Here is a 14385-nt window from a genome sequence, read left to right as displayed (position 1 = left end):
GTCACTGCCAGCCAAAACATTTAGTTCTGTGTACCTTGTGAACTTTCTGAACGGGTCACAAGACCTTGTTGATAGATTGCTAGCAAAACACAGTTCCCATGTTTGTTTCTATTTGACTCGTGGTAGAAAAAGGGGAGGTAACATTACTGCCAACACCCGCAGACCACAGGCTTCAGGAATTAACTTTCTCAGCCTTGACAAGGCTTTCGTATGCCCTTGAAAGTGGGGGAATGGGAGGGGGAACCACCGGGTTGGCTGAGTCAACAGGGAACCGTTGCTCGACCCGGTCTCAGCCTGGCACCGGGGCCCGGCCTCCCACACATACTCTGTGGTTCCATCCATGTCAGTGTCTAGAACAGGCAAAACTAAGCCATAGTGACAAAACTAGATCATTGATTGCCTGGGACAGGAGGTGGTGTGGGGGATTGGCTGCAAACGGGCACAAGAAGACATTTTGGAGCAATAGAAATGTTCTTTGCTCTTGAACAGGGTAGTGGTTGCCTGGGTGCATCCAACTTGTCAAAACTCATCAAACTTGAAATGGATCCATTGTATTATTTACAAATTACACCTTAAGACTTTTGGTTTTAAAAACAAATCATTCCAATTTTAGTGTCTGAAGTGCAATTAATTAGTATTAGCCTTGGAAAGTTCTTTTAGAAAACTATCACTCATGTAGTGAACGATCCCTCCATATTTGTTTTGTATCTTTTTCTTCCGTGAAATTCATGCCCTATTAAACTCAATACTTTCAAATAAAAATAGGCTCTATAAGAGCTCAGTTTTTTATACAAGAATATTTGTAAATACATCCTCCCTATAGATTTATCAAATATGACTCCATTAGTAATTACCTAATGCATACAAAATTATTTTTTTATTTTAAGCTGTTTCAAAATTTTACATATACGTATTTTGTGCATCATTTGCATTTTACCATTTGTGTAATTTTACCATGTATAGCTTTTGCAAAAAATGTAGAACAACTTAAAAATAGATTTGAAGAAAAATATGTAAAGATGTTAGAAGTAGTTAATTCCAGGTGGTGGCATAAGGATGAATGCTTACCTTCTTCTGTTTGTTTGTTTGTTTGTTTGTTTGATGCCCGAGGTGGGGCTTGATCTCAAGACCCTGAGACCAAGAGTCGCATGCTCTATGGACTAAGCCATTTTTTCATAGTTTTAAACTTAAAAAATGAGTGTCCTGGAAGTGAAAGAACAGAATAGATATGAAAGAGGTGTGGGGTAGGTGAGAGGAAAACATGAAGGGGAGGGAAAACCTGGTTCTGGCAGGAAGTGTGTTTAAGTTGGAGAGTTTGAGGGAGCACTTGTGGGCATAAGAAGGGTTTGCGGGAGGCAGTGGGGTCATAAGGATGTTCGGATAGTTTGATGCGTGTTGCATGGTTCCTCCTAGGTGTTTTTTCAAAAGAATTTATATAGACGTAAATTTCTTGTCCAGCATTTTTAGCGGTTTTTAAAAGTAGGAGGCGTGTAAACATTGTGGTTCTCAGCCTATCTTCTGGAGCCAGGATGTCTTCAGTCCAAATTCCTGCTTTCCAATCCCACTCACTGGCTGAGTGGACAGGTTGCTTAATCTTTCCGGATCTCAGTTTTCTTACATGGAAAATGAGGACAGTGATATGAGGTGGGCCTGTTGAAAGGATTCAATGGTTGACTATGCCTGGGACAGGGCACTGTTCGTACAATCATTGACTGGTATTGGGGCGCAACACTGAGTAAAGACTGGATGTGATGAGAACTGATTTTATTTAAGTTACAGCGGTGATACTTTTCAGTGGCTGTGGGCCCTCCTAGGGACAGGGAAGTACTGCTCTCTGACCAACCGTAATCTCCTGGGCTGGGCCGATCTGGGAGTTTATCAGCTCATCTGATCAGCTCAATCAATGGAGAATAGGAATTCAATTCCTTGCTTCAAAAACACCCCGGTAATACTTCCAGTTTAGGTCTGTGAACCATCGACCTCAAAACCAGAACACTCTCTCATATCACAAACTGACTCAGAGACAAAGTGTGCAATTACGGGACGCGCCGCGTGACGTGCGTCGCGGTGCAGGGTTCAGTGGCCGCAGCCCGTGGCTTTCACCCTGAGGCCTGAGGGTGAGCCCGACGAGGGGCGGTGCTGGCCTGCCTCCCCCCGCCCCCCGCCTCCCGCCTCCGTGGCTGCAGTGTCCGTGCGAGCGCGCTGCTCTGGGAACCCGGCTCGTGGGTCCCCGAATCCCGAGGAGGCGGTGGCGGCGGAGCGCGGGGGACGCGGCTGCGAGGCGCCCAGGGTGGCGCGGGGCCCGCGGGACTTCTTTCCTGGACACAGAGCAGGATCCCCCGGTCGGAAACTGCGTCCCACTCGAAGAGTAAAAAAGCTACCCTGTCCCAGTTAAAGGGAAAGGTCCCACCGAGATTTGAACTCGGATCGCTGGATTCAGAGTCCAGAGTGCTCACCATTACACCATGGAACCGCTACAGAGAGTAATGTGCTATCCCTCACTAGAGGTGTGTAAATTATGCTTTAGCGTCCATATTCCCACTGATAATCCCAAGGTATTTCTTCTACTGACCCAAGACTAGAGTATAGTTGACCTTCCAGAGTAGTCAGCTCTCTTGCTGTCTCTCTGCAAACAACCCCCCCCCCCCCCCCCCCCCCCGCCTCCGCCTTTGACTGATCTCTGGGCCTTGGGTGAGGGAAGAGCTCATAAACCACATATTCTGCCACCGTTTACCCAGAGTTTCCTGTCCAGAGGTGAAAGTTTTGCACATAGTACAGTGATTTTCGTTTTCCTTGCCTCCACCCTTTTCCCATTGCCCAGAGAGGGCAGGGGATTGTCAGAGCAAGACTTGGGTCTTCCTGGGTCCTTGACCACATAGCATCCATCACGCACCAAAGCTACCGCTGACTCCTACATGTAATCTATAAAGATGTGTCAACAGTGGAGTGGTATTGGGAAGCAGGGGAATTTTCCTTTAATTTTTCATACACTTCTGGGTTTTGTTGTTGTAAGTTTTTCTTCTATTTCTATACCTGTTAGAGCTACAACGTGAAGTAATCAACCATGCTTTAACATTGACCTAAAACACTCAGGCACATCAAACCAAACTCATCTGCCGTGACTCAAAATCGACCACATACCATCGAGGCCATAAGGCAGGGCTCTGACTCCTATACAGTCACAGATGGTTCTTGGAGAGTTTGACCAAGTCCGTTTCATTCCAATTTCTCAATATATCATGACCTGGAAACTGCATGCTTTTAAAAAAAATCGAAGATGTATCAAGGTGCCCAAAGAGCACTCCTGACCGGGCCACAGGGAATGTGTACCCACAGTACTTACGCACAGTACTTATGTACACAAAATACCACCACACTAAATATTTACATGTGTAATGGATATAAATTTTTTTTTTCAACGTTTATTTATTTTTGGGACAGAGAGAGACAGAGCATGAACGGGGGAGGGGCAGAGAGAGAGGGAGACACAGAATCGGAAGCAGGCTCTAGGCTCCGAGCCATCAGCCCAGAGCCCGACGCGGGGCTCAAACTCACGGACCGCGAGATCGTGACCTGGCTGAAGTCGGACGCTTAACCGACTGCGCCACCCAGGCACCCCGACATGTGTAATGGATATAAATCCACATTACATCTCAAAATAACAATCTGTGTATTTCATTTCCCCTTTACCTCTTTTATTTTATCCCGAAGCCATTTCTTCCCTCACCCCAAAACACAGAACAGAAAAAAATTGACATCGAAAGGAAAAAGTGGCTGGCTAAACCACAGAGTCAGAAAGATGCCCAGTGCTCTGGAAGATGTATTTTGTTCCTAGAGACTGGATGAGGGTTGAATTGAGGAAGGAGGCAAAGGGGGCTACTCTTGTTATGAAGAGGAAGATTTTCCCCTCAAAGTTTGAGAAGACAGAACTTCCTTCTGGAAAACGAAAAGGTTGAGCAGTAACAGCACAAAGCATTCCTCCAGGAGAACTTTAAAAGGAGTCAAGGTTTATGACTGCAAGAAGCAGAAATAGACTCTGGCTGATTTCAAAAGGAAAGAAATTGGTTGAGAGGATGTTGGGAGATCACAGAAGGGCCAGGAAACCTGGAGCCCCAGGCTCTGACTAGGAGCAAAGAGAAACAAGTGAGGTTGGAAATTGAGAGGGCAGAGAGACTGTCCTTTGTGGGGTGTGAGAGCCCAAGGTCAGAGGCAGGATGTGTGGCAAGGTTGGGGGGAGGCTGTCGTGTTGGGGGCCAGTGATCAGAACTGCTGGAGAATGTAAGTCCCCCTCCTCCTCCTCCACCAGCTCCTCCGGCCTCTTCTGTCCTCCTCCCACTCTACTGCTGCACCTCACCTCTCTCCCCTCTTCCTCTCTTTCTCCTTATCCCCTTGCCCCAGCCCCTGCCGCCTCTTTATTGGAGCTGGTCTATACCTGGAACCAAGGGTTGGTGGGGTTTCTTGCTCCAGCATCAATGGTAAGTGACTTTTGTTTCAAATGACGAAGTGATCAGGTTTTGTGCCAATAGTAGCTGATCACGATCTGCATGCCTGTGCCACTGAGGCAGCCTAGAGTCTCTTGCTCTGCCCCACTTTTTTTTTGGAGGGGGGTGGAGGGATGAACCCTTGGTGGAGGCCTGAGGAAAACACCTGAAAAGTAGCAAAAACCTGCTTAACATAGGAGCCTCTGAGATTGTAAAACGTCACGATAGCCCACACTTGGCCTTTAAGACGTGGTTAAAATTTCAGTGACTTTCCCATTCACAACTTTTATGGCTGCCATCTTTCCTTTTCAGTATCTGCCAGAGATGACAGGGTCCATGTGTATGTCCCTCCTCTGAGAGGTTACTACGCTTTGGACTTCAGTTTACCCGGTGATCTTGCAACTTAGGTCTCTGGCAGGCTCAAAACAGGCATGATTTTGTAGATCATCCAGCTTTATCTTCTTGTCTGAGTGGCAACAACTTTCTCTTACAACTCTCTATATCTTAAGCCCATGTGGATTACACTTGTTTTGTGAAACCTTTACCTTTTCATCTGCATCTGGACTAATTTGCCCTCAGTACAACCACATAAATTTCTTTAACTGATGACAGCTTCTCATGAGGCCTCATGAGCTTCTAATGAGGCTCATTAGGTGGGGATAATGAGCACCTTGGAGATCCCTGTATAACATAGGCCTGTATATTTAGTGCTGAACAGAAACCTTCCTACAGGCCAGTTGAAACTTATAATTATCATCCACAGCCATAGTTGAGTTTTTGTAATGGGGCTCTTTCTCCTTAATTACCATACTTGCCTTCGTACAAGTTGGAGATTGGGGTCATATTAGGTCAGATTTTCCAGAGGCAGTTAAGCGTTGCTGGGATTCCAAGTTTATGGTCCACATCAGGACTAGCAGAATGAAAATGACACTCTGGGCATGGGAAAAAGACAAAGAGACATAACGTTACATGGACACACCACATCTTTATCACCCTCAGAACGGCGGTCTCAATGAAAATGGGCATAGGGAATTGAAATCCTTGTTTTTCTAAGCGAGTGAAGTGAAAGTTGGAAAAACTGGCTTAGTTGTTTAAATGACTGTGTACTCAGACAGAATCTGAGGGTGCGTGAAGTGCAGACTTCACTGAAACAGTTCTAGGATCTGAAGGTGACGAGAGGAAGCAATACTGAAGCTTGGTATGTTCTGCTTTCCAATTATTTTTCATTTTGCCTGATTTTGTGGGCCCAGGCCCACGTCACTAAGGGAGGCAGTGTCAATGTAAAAGACATGATACTCATTCCGTTAAATTTGATAGTGCCTGTTCCTAGACATACTTTCACTTGCCATTATCTAGTCAGATTAGTGAACGCAACCTGATTCCTAGGTACGTTAGTCAGTTCAGGCTGCAGTAACAAAATACCACAGGTTGGGGGGCTTAAACAACAGGCATTTATTTTCCTCACAGTTTTGGAAGCCAGAAGACCAGAGTTGGCTTCTTTTTTAAAAAGTTTATTGATTTGTTCTGAGAGAGCGAGCGAGTGGGGGAGGGGCCGAGAGAGAGGGAGAGGGAGAAAAAGAGAGAGAGAATCCCAAGCAGGCTCTGCACTGTCCGCACAGAGCCCAATGCACGGCTCCATCTCATGAACCATGAGATCATGACCTGAGCTGAAACCAGACGCTTAACCAACTGAGCCACCCAGGTACCCAGGTGGCTTCTTTTATTTATTTATTTTTTAGTGTTTATTTATTTTGAGACAGCGTGAATGGGGGAAGGGCAGAAAGAGAATCCCAAGTAGGCGTCAAGCAGGTTCCACACTCAGTGCAGAGCTCAAGGCAGGGCTGAATCCCACGACCCTGAGATCATGACCTGAGCTGATATCAAGAGTCAGACGCTCAACCAACTGAGCCACCCACGTGCCCCTGAATTGGCTTCTAATGAGACCTCTTTCTGGCATTTGGAGAAGGCTGCATTTTCGCCGTGTCCTCCAATGGCCTTTTCTTTGTGCATTGAGAGATATCTGGTATCTTTTCCTCTTCTTTTTTTTTTTTAAATTTTTTTTTTCTTCAACGTTTTATTTATTTTTGGGACAGAGAGAGACAGAGCATGAACAGGGGAGGGGCAGAGAGAGAGGGAGACACAGAATCGGAAACAGGCTCCAGGCTCTGAGCTATCAGCCCAGAGCCCGATGCGGGGCTCGAGCTCACGGACCGCGAGATCGTGACCTGGCTGAAGTCGGACGCTTAACCGACTGCGCCACCCAGGCGCCCCTTCCTCTTCTTTTTAAAAAAATTTTTTTTTCAACGTTTATTTATTTTTGGGACAGAGAGAGACAGAGCATGAACGGGGGAGGGGCAGAGAGAGAGGGAGACACAGAATCACAAACAGGCTCCAGGCTCTGAGCCATCAGCCCAGAGCCTGACACGGGGCTCGAACTCACGGACCGCAAGATCGTGACCTGGCTGAAGTCGGAGGCTCAACCGACTGCGCCACCCAGGCACCCCTCTTTTCCTCTTCTTAAATAGACACCAGTCCTATTAGATTAGAGCCCAGTTCTTATTGCCTCATTTAACCATAATTACCCCCTCAAAGGCCTTACCCCCAAATACAGTCACTTTGAGGGGTAGGGCTTCAACATAAGGATTCAGGGTGAGAGTAGGGAGCACAGTTCAGTCCGTAACACCAAACAGGGACAGTCCTATGATTCTTTATCTGTCAAATCCTGTGATGCTTGCCTAGCGATGGGGCTAAGTGTTAGCAAGGCTGCTGATATCGCTTGTGCTATTAGAAAAGCAGACCTGAGCTGGAAAGCATGGCCACACAGAAAAGACTGTAGGTCAAACAATAGAGCACACGGTTGCGGGGACAAGAAGCAGTTTTGCTGGGGTGATGAAGGGCAATAGTGGTAACACTCCTATTTCTACCCTTTGATGCTGGACCCATGGATCCTGGCTATGGGAGAAACAGCACCGCATACTGGATGCCAATTCAGAACATGTACAGCCTCCTGGAGAATCTTGCTCAGCCCTTCAAGGTTTTGCAACCCAGTTGGCACTATAACTGAGTTTTCAGAAGGCCGTTCCACTGGTGTCTCAAGCCGGCTGCTTCAGAATGGTGGGGATCATGGTAAGACTAGTGAATCCCACAGCCAGTGCTGTACTCTATAAATTCTGTGAAGTGAGTTCCGTGATGAAAAGTGCATTAGTTTCGGGCACCTGAGTGGCTCAGTCAGTTAAGCATCTGACTTTGGCTCAGATCATGATCTCATGGTTTGTGGGTTCAAGCCCTGTGCTGGGCTTTGTGCTGACAGCACTCTCTCTCTCTCTCTCTCTCTCTCTCTCTCTCTCTCTCTCTCAAAAATAAATAAACAATTAAAAAAAAAGAAGTGTATTAGTTTTCTTGGGTTGCCATAACAAAATACCATAGACAGATGGTATAAATAAACATTTATTTTAGTACAGTTCTGGAAGCTAGAAGTCCAAGATCATGGTGCAAGCAGGGCTGGTTTTTGGTGAAGACTCTTCCTGAGCTGCACGTGTGTGTGTGTGTGTGTGTGTGTGTGTGTGTGTGCGCGCGTGCGCGCGCGTGTACACAGACACACACACAACTCACACAAAGCCAGTTCTGTCTCTTCCTCTTCTTATAAGGACACCAGTCCTATTGGGTTAGGACCCGACCCGACCTCATATAACCTTAGTTACCTCCTTAAAGACCCTATCTCCAAATAGTCATGTTGGGAGTCAGGCGTCAACATATGAATTTGGTTGTTGGGGGCAGGGGGCAGGGGGCACAGTTCAGGTCATAACCAGAAACAGTGCTGTGTGGAATCACACAAGGCTGGGTAAGGCATCCTATAAGTGCTTGGATGGTGGGTTTGGCCAACATTGTGTGCAGGGAAGGCAAATCTGTGTTCAGAGTAAGTGTCTATTCCAGTAAGAACAAAGGAGTGTGCCATCCATGATGGAAGTGGCCCAATGTAATCAATCTGCCTTTTGGTAATTGGCTGATCACCCTGGGCGATGGTGCTGTACTGGTGACTCAGTGTTGGTCTGTGCTCCTGGCAGATTGGGACGCTCAGCAGCAACTGTCAAGGTCAGCCTTGGTGAGTAGAGGTCCATGTTGCTGAACCTGTGCATAAACTCCATCCGGGTCAGCATGGCCACTTCGTTCATGCGCCCATTGGGTGATGACAGGCTGGCTGGGGAGAGGCCGACTGGTATCTGCAAAACAGGTCACCTTATCCACATGGTTATTAAAATCATCCTCTGCGGAGGTCACCTTTGGGTAAGCATAATTTACCCAAAGATGGAGTGTTTTCACTCCATCTGAGAGGTCTGTCCACATACTTCTTTCCAAGGCTTCCTTGTCACCAACTTTCCAAACATGTCTAGTAAAATGAACAGCCACGTATACTACTAAAGCTCTGCACACCGGAGCGGTTGCCCTTCACTGCTGTCCTTCAGGGCTGTCCTGGAAAGCAGGTGCAGGGCTCCAGCTGTCCACTTTTAGGTGGAGCCTGTATATCATGCAGAACCATCTGTGAACCAGGCCCCAGGTTTCCCTTTCTATGGTAACTGTAGGGAAGTCCCCATGACACCCTAGGCGCAGGCTGTGAGGAGAGAAGGGAGTGTAGCAGGAATGGGGACTGCAGGCGTGTGTGACACTTCTTCATGTGGCTTCCTTGCACATTCAGGGCCTACTTGGACCCTATTTCTTATATACCACTTCAGTTCGATGACGGAGTGAGCCGCTCATTACACTCGTTAATGTGACAAAAATGTTCAAAGGTATAGTATACATGATGCCCCAAGTCCCTGCCTTTTGTAAGTGCTTGACTAGGAGTTTCCAATGATAGTTTGCCTATCTCTATTGCCACATCATGCCATGGACGATGTTTCCGTTGTTTCTTTTTTAAAATTTTTGGTGACTGCTCTCTAGTTTGCAATACACATTTACAACTAATCTAAGTCAACTTGCAAATAACACTAACATGCTCCACAGCTAGTGCAGGTCCTTATAACAGATGCGGTTTGAGCCCCACATCGGGCTCTGTGCTGACAGCTCAAGCCTAAGCCTGCTTCAGATTCTGTGTCTCCCTCTCTCTCTGCTCCTCCCCCACTCACACTCTGTCTCTCTCTCTCTCTCTCTCACAAATAAACATTAAAAAATTTTAAAAATTTTATAATAAAGGACTATAACGAACAACTGCTCACAAATCTGATAACTTAGATGAAATGAACCAAATCGTTGAAAGACACAATTTATCAAAACTCACACAAGGAGAAATTGGCCATCTAAATAGGCCTAAATTGAATCCATAATTAATAAGCTTCTGAAAACAAAACCAGACTTCAGTAGTTTCACTGGTGAATTGTACCAAACATTTAAGGAAATGATACCAATTCTCTACAGTATCTTTCAGAAAATAGACAAAGAAACATTTGCTGACTCATTTTATAAGGCACACTTTAATACCTGTTTAAAAACTAAATTCAATCAAGTACATTTGAAGATCCAATTAACTTTATTATTAAACAATTCACGAATAGGGGCGGCTTTCCATCTCGCAAGTCAAGGGGAGCTCCACTGAGTTTAAACAAAAGTTTTTAAAGGGGGAGAGAGGGCATTATAGAAGAAATTGGGAAGAGGAGAGGAGGAGGAGGGAATTGGTGAACAAGGAATGTATTGGGTTTTTTTTTCTTAAAATTTTTTTTAATGTTTTATGTACTTTTAAGACAGAGAGAGGGATAGATCATGTGCAGGGGAGGGGCAGAGAGAGAGGGAGACACAGAATCTGAAGCAGGCCCCAGGCTCTGAGCTGTGAGCACAGAGGAACTCACGAACTGTGAGATCATGACCTGAGCTGAAGTCGGACTGAGCCACCCAGGCGCCCCAAAGAATGTATTGTTTAGGCAAGGTTGCCCTCCTACAGGGAGAAGGGGTCTATCAGTAAATTTCCTGGTATTGACCAGGAAACTCTGAGTTGACTGGTTAAAGATTACATTCTGGGGTGGGGTGAAAGTGCAGCTAGGTTAGGTATTAAGACCTCATTTACTGACCTGGGGGCCTTACCTTAAGTGATGCCATTCTGGGCCTGTGGTTTTCTTTTTAACAATTACCATCTTTTTTTTTTTTTTTTAAAGTATTTTTTAAAGTTTTTTATTTTGAGAGAGAGAGAAGACAGAAACAGAGAACATGAGTTGGGGGAGGGGCAGAAAGAAGGAGAGAGCGAAAATCCCAAGCAGGCTCTGTGTTGTCAGCAGAGGGCCCAATGAGGGCTCGAACTCATGAACCGTGAGATCATGACCTGAACAGAAATCAAGAGTCAGTCAAGGTGCCACATCAAATTCCTGTTCTTTTGATCAAACTCAATTACACTGAGAGATGTGATAAAAATTTAAGGCATTGGTACCACCCTCAGTTACCTCTTCGTGGTTCTCTGTAGCTTCTGTTGATCCTTTCTTTGGCACTTACAGGTCATGATGTTTTTGTTTAACATCTTTGATACCACAGATTACTTCCATTAGAGTTGGAGGATGATGTCAAGAACGTTTCCCAGAAACCAAAGTAAGAACAAGGAAGTAAAAACAGACATTTAGTTCAGGAAAGTGGATGAGTTCAGGAGGTCCAAACATGAACCGTAGTGTAACTTCCCTCCTTGTTGAGTTCCAGGTAGAGACTACACCCGGTGGAACTGTCACCCAAACTTTATTTACAGCCAATAAGGAGATCACCGGAGAGAACTTCCAAAGCCTTGACTACCTGAGCAGGGGTAAGCAGGTTCTTTTTATTTAGGGTTAGGATGAATATTCAGAGTTTTGTCATTGCCTGTAAAGGCTGACGTAAGGTTATGCAGGTGTACTTAAAAACCAAGCCTCCTAAGTGCATCTAATGTTACATTAGTGAAGACTTTAACATTTTAATGAAGGAGATGTAATTGTCTGACAAGGGCAAGGGGGTTATGGGCATGCTGGATGGGGCCTTGGGTTCCCTATCTCTGGTAAGGAATGCAGTGTCTTGGGACACCTGGGTGACTCAGTCAGTTAAGCATCTTGATTTCAGCTCAGGTCATGATCTCACAGTTTGTGGGATCAAGCTCTGAATCCGGCTCTGTGCTGACAGCGCTGAGCCTGCTTCAGATTCTCTCAACCTCTCTCTTTGCTCCTCCCCTGCTCATGCGCACCCACCCTTCAAAAAAAAAGGGGGGGGGGGTACAGGGTCTTACTTTTGAAATAGTAGTGGGAGTTTTATTGTCTCTGATATGGTTAGGCTACTTCGTAGCCTGGTAGAGACGGTTAGTTTTTGCACTCTTTTTTATTCATTCCTTTAAAATCCTTAACTACTGAGAATCTGGCATTTCTTTTTAATTCTGACGCCTTCTAGGAAGGTTTTTAAGAAGTGTGCTTACGCAAGTAGAGCCTGTAGGGCATCATAGATCACGGAAAACAACCGAGGGCCTAAAATGACTTCTCTTGTGTCACGAAAGCTACGTCTAGGCTTTCTGCTTCTGGGGACCCTTAGCCCTTTTTGCTTACAGAATAACATGTGTTCCAGAAAAAGACTAGAAAAAGAAAATTCAAAACACTCTCCCACACCTAAAGGTTGACAGTGAAAGGAATGAAATGTTCCATGAATGAAACTGAACCTTCAAGAATGGAATAGGTTTCTCCACCCGTTGTGAAGCTTAATGAGTTTTAGTAGATATACTCAGTGTATATACACAGCTCTTCTGTAATCCTAACCGTTGCACTCTCCACCCAGAAAGGCATTGTTTGAAGAAAGGTGTACTGGCGTCAGCAGCCTGCCAGACAGATTTCCCACAAGCCCAAGGTTTCAAAACCCACGACCTCTGCCCCTGCGGGAAAAGAGGGACAGGCCCTTGTCTCTGCTCGCGCCCCCCGCCGCATTGACTGGCTGTGCATCAAGGGAGAAAGGAGAGGGCAAGGGCGGGACGTGGGCGGGAAGGAAAGGAGCGTTCCCGTGACGTCACGGATAGGGCGTGTGCTATGTAAATAGGGGAGCGCAGGGGCTGCTGTTTCGGCAACTGCCGTTTAAATAGCGTATGATCTCGCGTGCTGTGGGAGCTATTCCAGGACTGTTGGTTGCAAGTGCGTGTGCTGCGTGTGGCAAAGTCTTAGGGAGGCTCGGGGGTGTGTGGACGGAAGTGACCGTGTGTAGAGAGTGTGAGGCGTGAGAGGGTGTAGTGGGGCGGAGGAGCCGGAAGTCATACTTACCTGGCAGGGGAGATACCATGATCAGGAAGGTGGTTTTCCCAGGGCGAGGCTTATCCATTGCACTCGGGATGTGCTGACCCCTGCGATTTCCCCAAATGTGGGAAACTCGACTGCATAATTTGTGGTAGTGGGGGACTGCGTTCGCGCTTTCCCCTGTATTTTATGGTGTAAGAGACAGGTTTACTACCTTATAGGTTTTTGGTTTCAGTTTTTTTGGGAATGTGCTCAGATCACTTGCTTTGATTCATATGTATTGATTTGTTGTAGTTTTAACTGATTTATTTTTTTAGTCTGGAGTTTCTATTTTTATTGTTTTTTTAAGTATGAAATTTGTTGTGGAATTAATCTCCGTGCAACGTCCAGTGCTCATCCCACCAGGTCCTTTGCTCAATACCATTGTCACCCACCCTTTTCTCCCACCCACCCACCCCCCGTCAACTCTCAGTTCTCAGTTTTTAAGAGGCTTTTATGTTTTGGCTCTCTCCTTCTCTAACCTCTTTTTTTTTTTTTTTTTTCTTTTTACTCTTTCCCTTCCCCATGGTCTTCTGAATTTCTCAGGTCTGTATGACTTATTTGACTTAGCATAATACTCTCCATCCTTGACTTTTAATCAGTGTACTGAGTTCCAAGAGGTCTTCTAAAGGCTTTTGGTTTTCTGAGGGCTTTCCTCATTCTCAAGTACTCTACTTGCTTCTTTGTGTAGTGGCACTCCAGTTTTCTCTTGTGGTCAGGATCAGTCATCCCACTCAGGAACTTTCTATTTGTTCCTTCTCTGTCGTGAGGAGCCCCAAATGGCCCGGGAGCAGTCTCAACGTACACTTTAACACAGCCATTATGGCATTTGTTGCTGAGAGCATTTCTCTCAGGAGCTGAGACTTCCAGGGCCCATAATTACAGAGGTGAGAGAGAAGCAAAACGTTTACTAGTGTATCCGCCACTCCCATTTTGACCACTTGATTCCCAGACCTGGGAGAAACAGCACCATATACTGGTTGCTGATATAGTGTTATATGTGTGAAATATCCAGATTCTCAAGGCATTGTCTTGTCATCCAGGTGGCAGTGAAACAATCTTCAAAAGCACATTCCGTTCCATCAGGCTACTTACTTCAGAGCAAATTTGGCGAGTGAGCGGGGGGCGGGGGGGGCAGCAACTGTCACATGAGTTCTTGGTCAGAAGCAATGCTGTGTGGAATTCCAGGATATGGAAGAGGCATTGAAAGTACACACAAGATGATTGTTTTAAGCAGAACCACTGCAGGCCAGGCAGAGAAGGCAAAACCATAATAAATGTATCTATTCCAGTGCCTCTCCCATGATGTAAAGGTCCTGTGTGATCAACCTGTGACCCACCAGCCTGGCTGATACCTTCCCTTCTTTCCTACTGGGGACTGGTATTATATCAGGAGCTGAGTTGTTCTTTGGTATTGGCTGTTGGGCCCTCGGTAGTGCTGGTTACCATTAGCCATGGTGAGTGGAACCCATGTCGCTGAAACCATGCATAATCTGTATCTTTCCTTGTTTGTGGGTCCATTGGGCAATCCTAGAACTTCTATTTGATTCTTTTTTATGATTTTCACTTTTCGTGAGATTCTCTGTTAGAACACAGAGCACTCATTGACATTGTATATTCCTTTTGCTTTTCATATATATTATTTATATATAAAAATA

General features: G+C 45.8%; 2 non-coding genes across 2 annotated transcripts; one reads left to right on the top strand and one right to left on the bottom strand.

The window, feature by feature from the left end:
- Positions 1-2401: 2401 nt before the first annotated feature.
- TRNAQ-CUG (transfer RNA glutamine (anticodon CUG)) lies at positions 2402-2473 on the bottom strand. The gene has a single exon. It is a non-coding gene; the product is annotated as a tRNA-Gln (tRNA).
- A 10234-nt stretch (positions 2474-12707) lies between these two features.
- Positions 12708-12871, top strand: LOC112849183 (U1 spliceosomal RNA). Its single transcript, XR_003222607.1, has one exon. It is a non-coding gene; the product is annotated as a U1 spliceosomal RNA (small nuclear RNA).
- Positions 12872-14385: the final 1514 nt, after the last annotated feature.

This window comes from Puma concolor, chromosome C1 (genome assembly GCF_028749965.1).
Source record: "Puma concolor isolate L17-30 chromosome C1, mPumCon1.1.hap2, whole genome shotgun sequence".
Lineage (NCBI taxonomy): Eukaryota > Metazoa > Chordata > Mammalia > Carnivora > Felidae > Puma > Puma concolor.
Note: the sequence above shows the minus strand (reverse complement) of the source record. Positions and strands in the feature narration are given on the sequence as shown.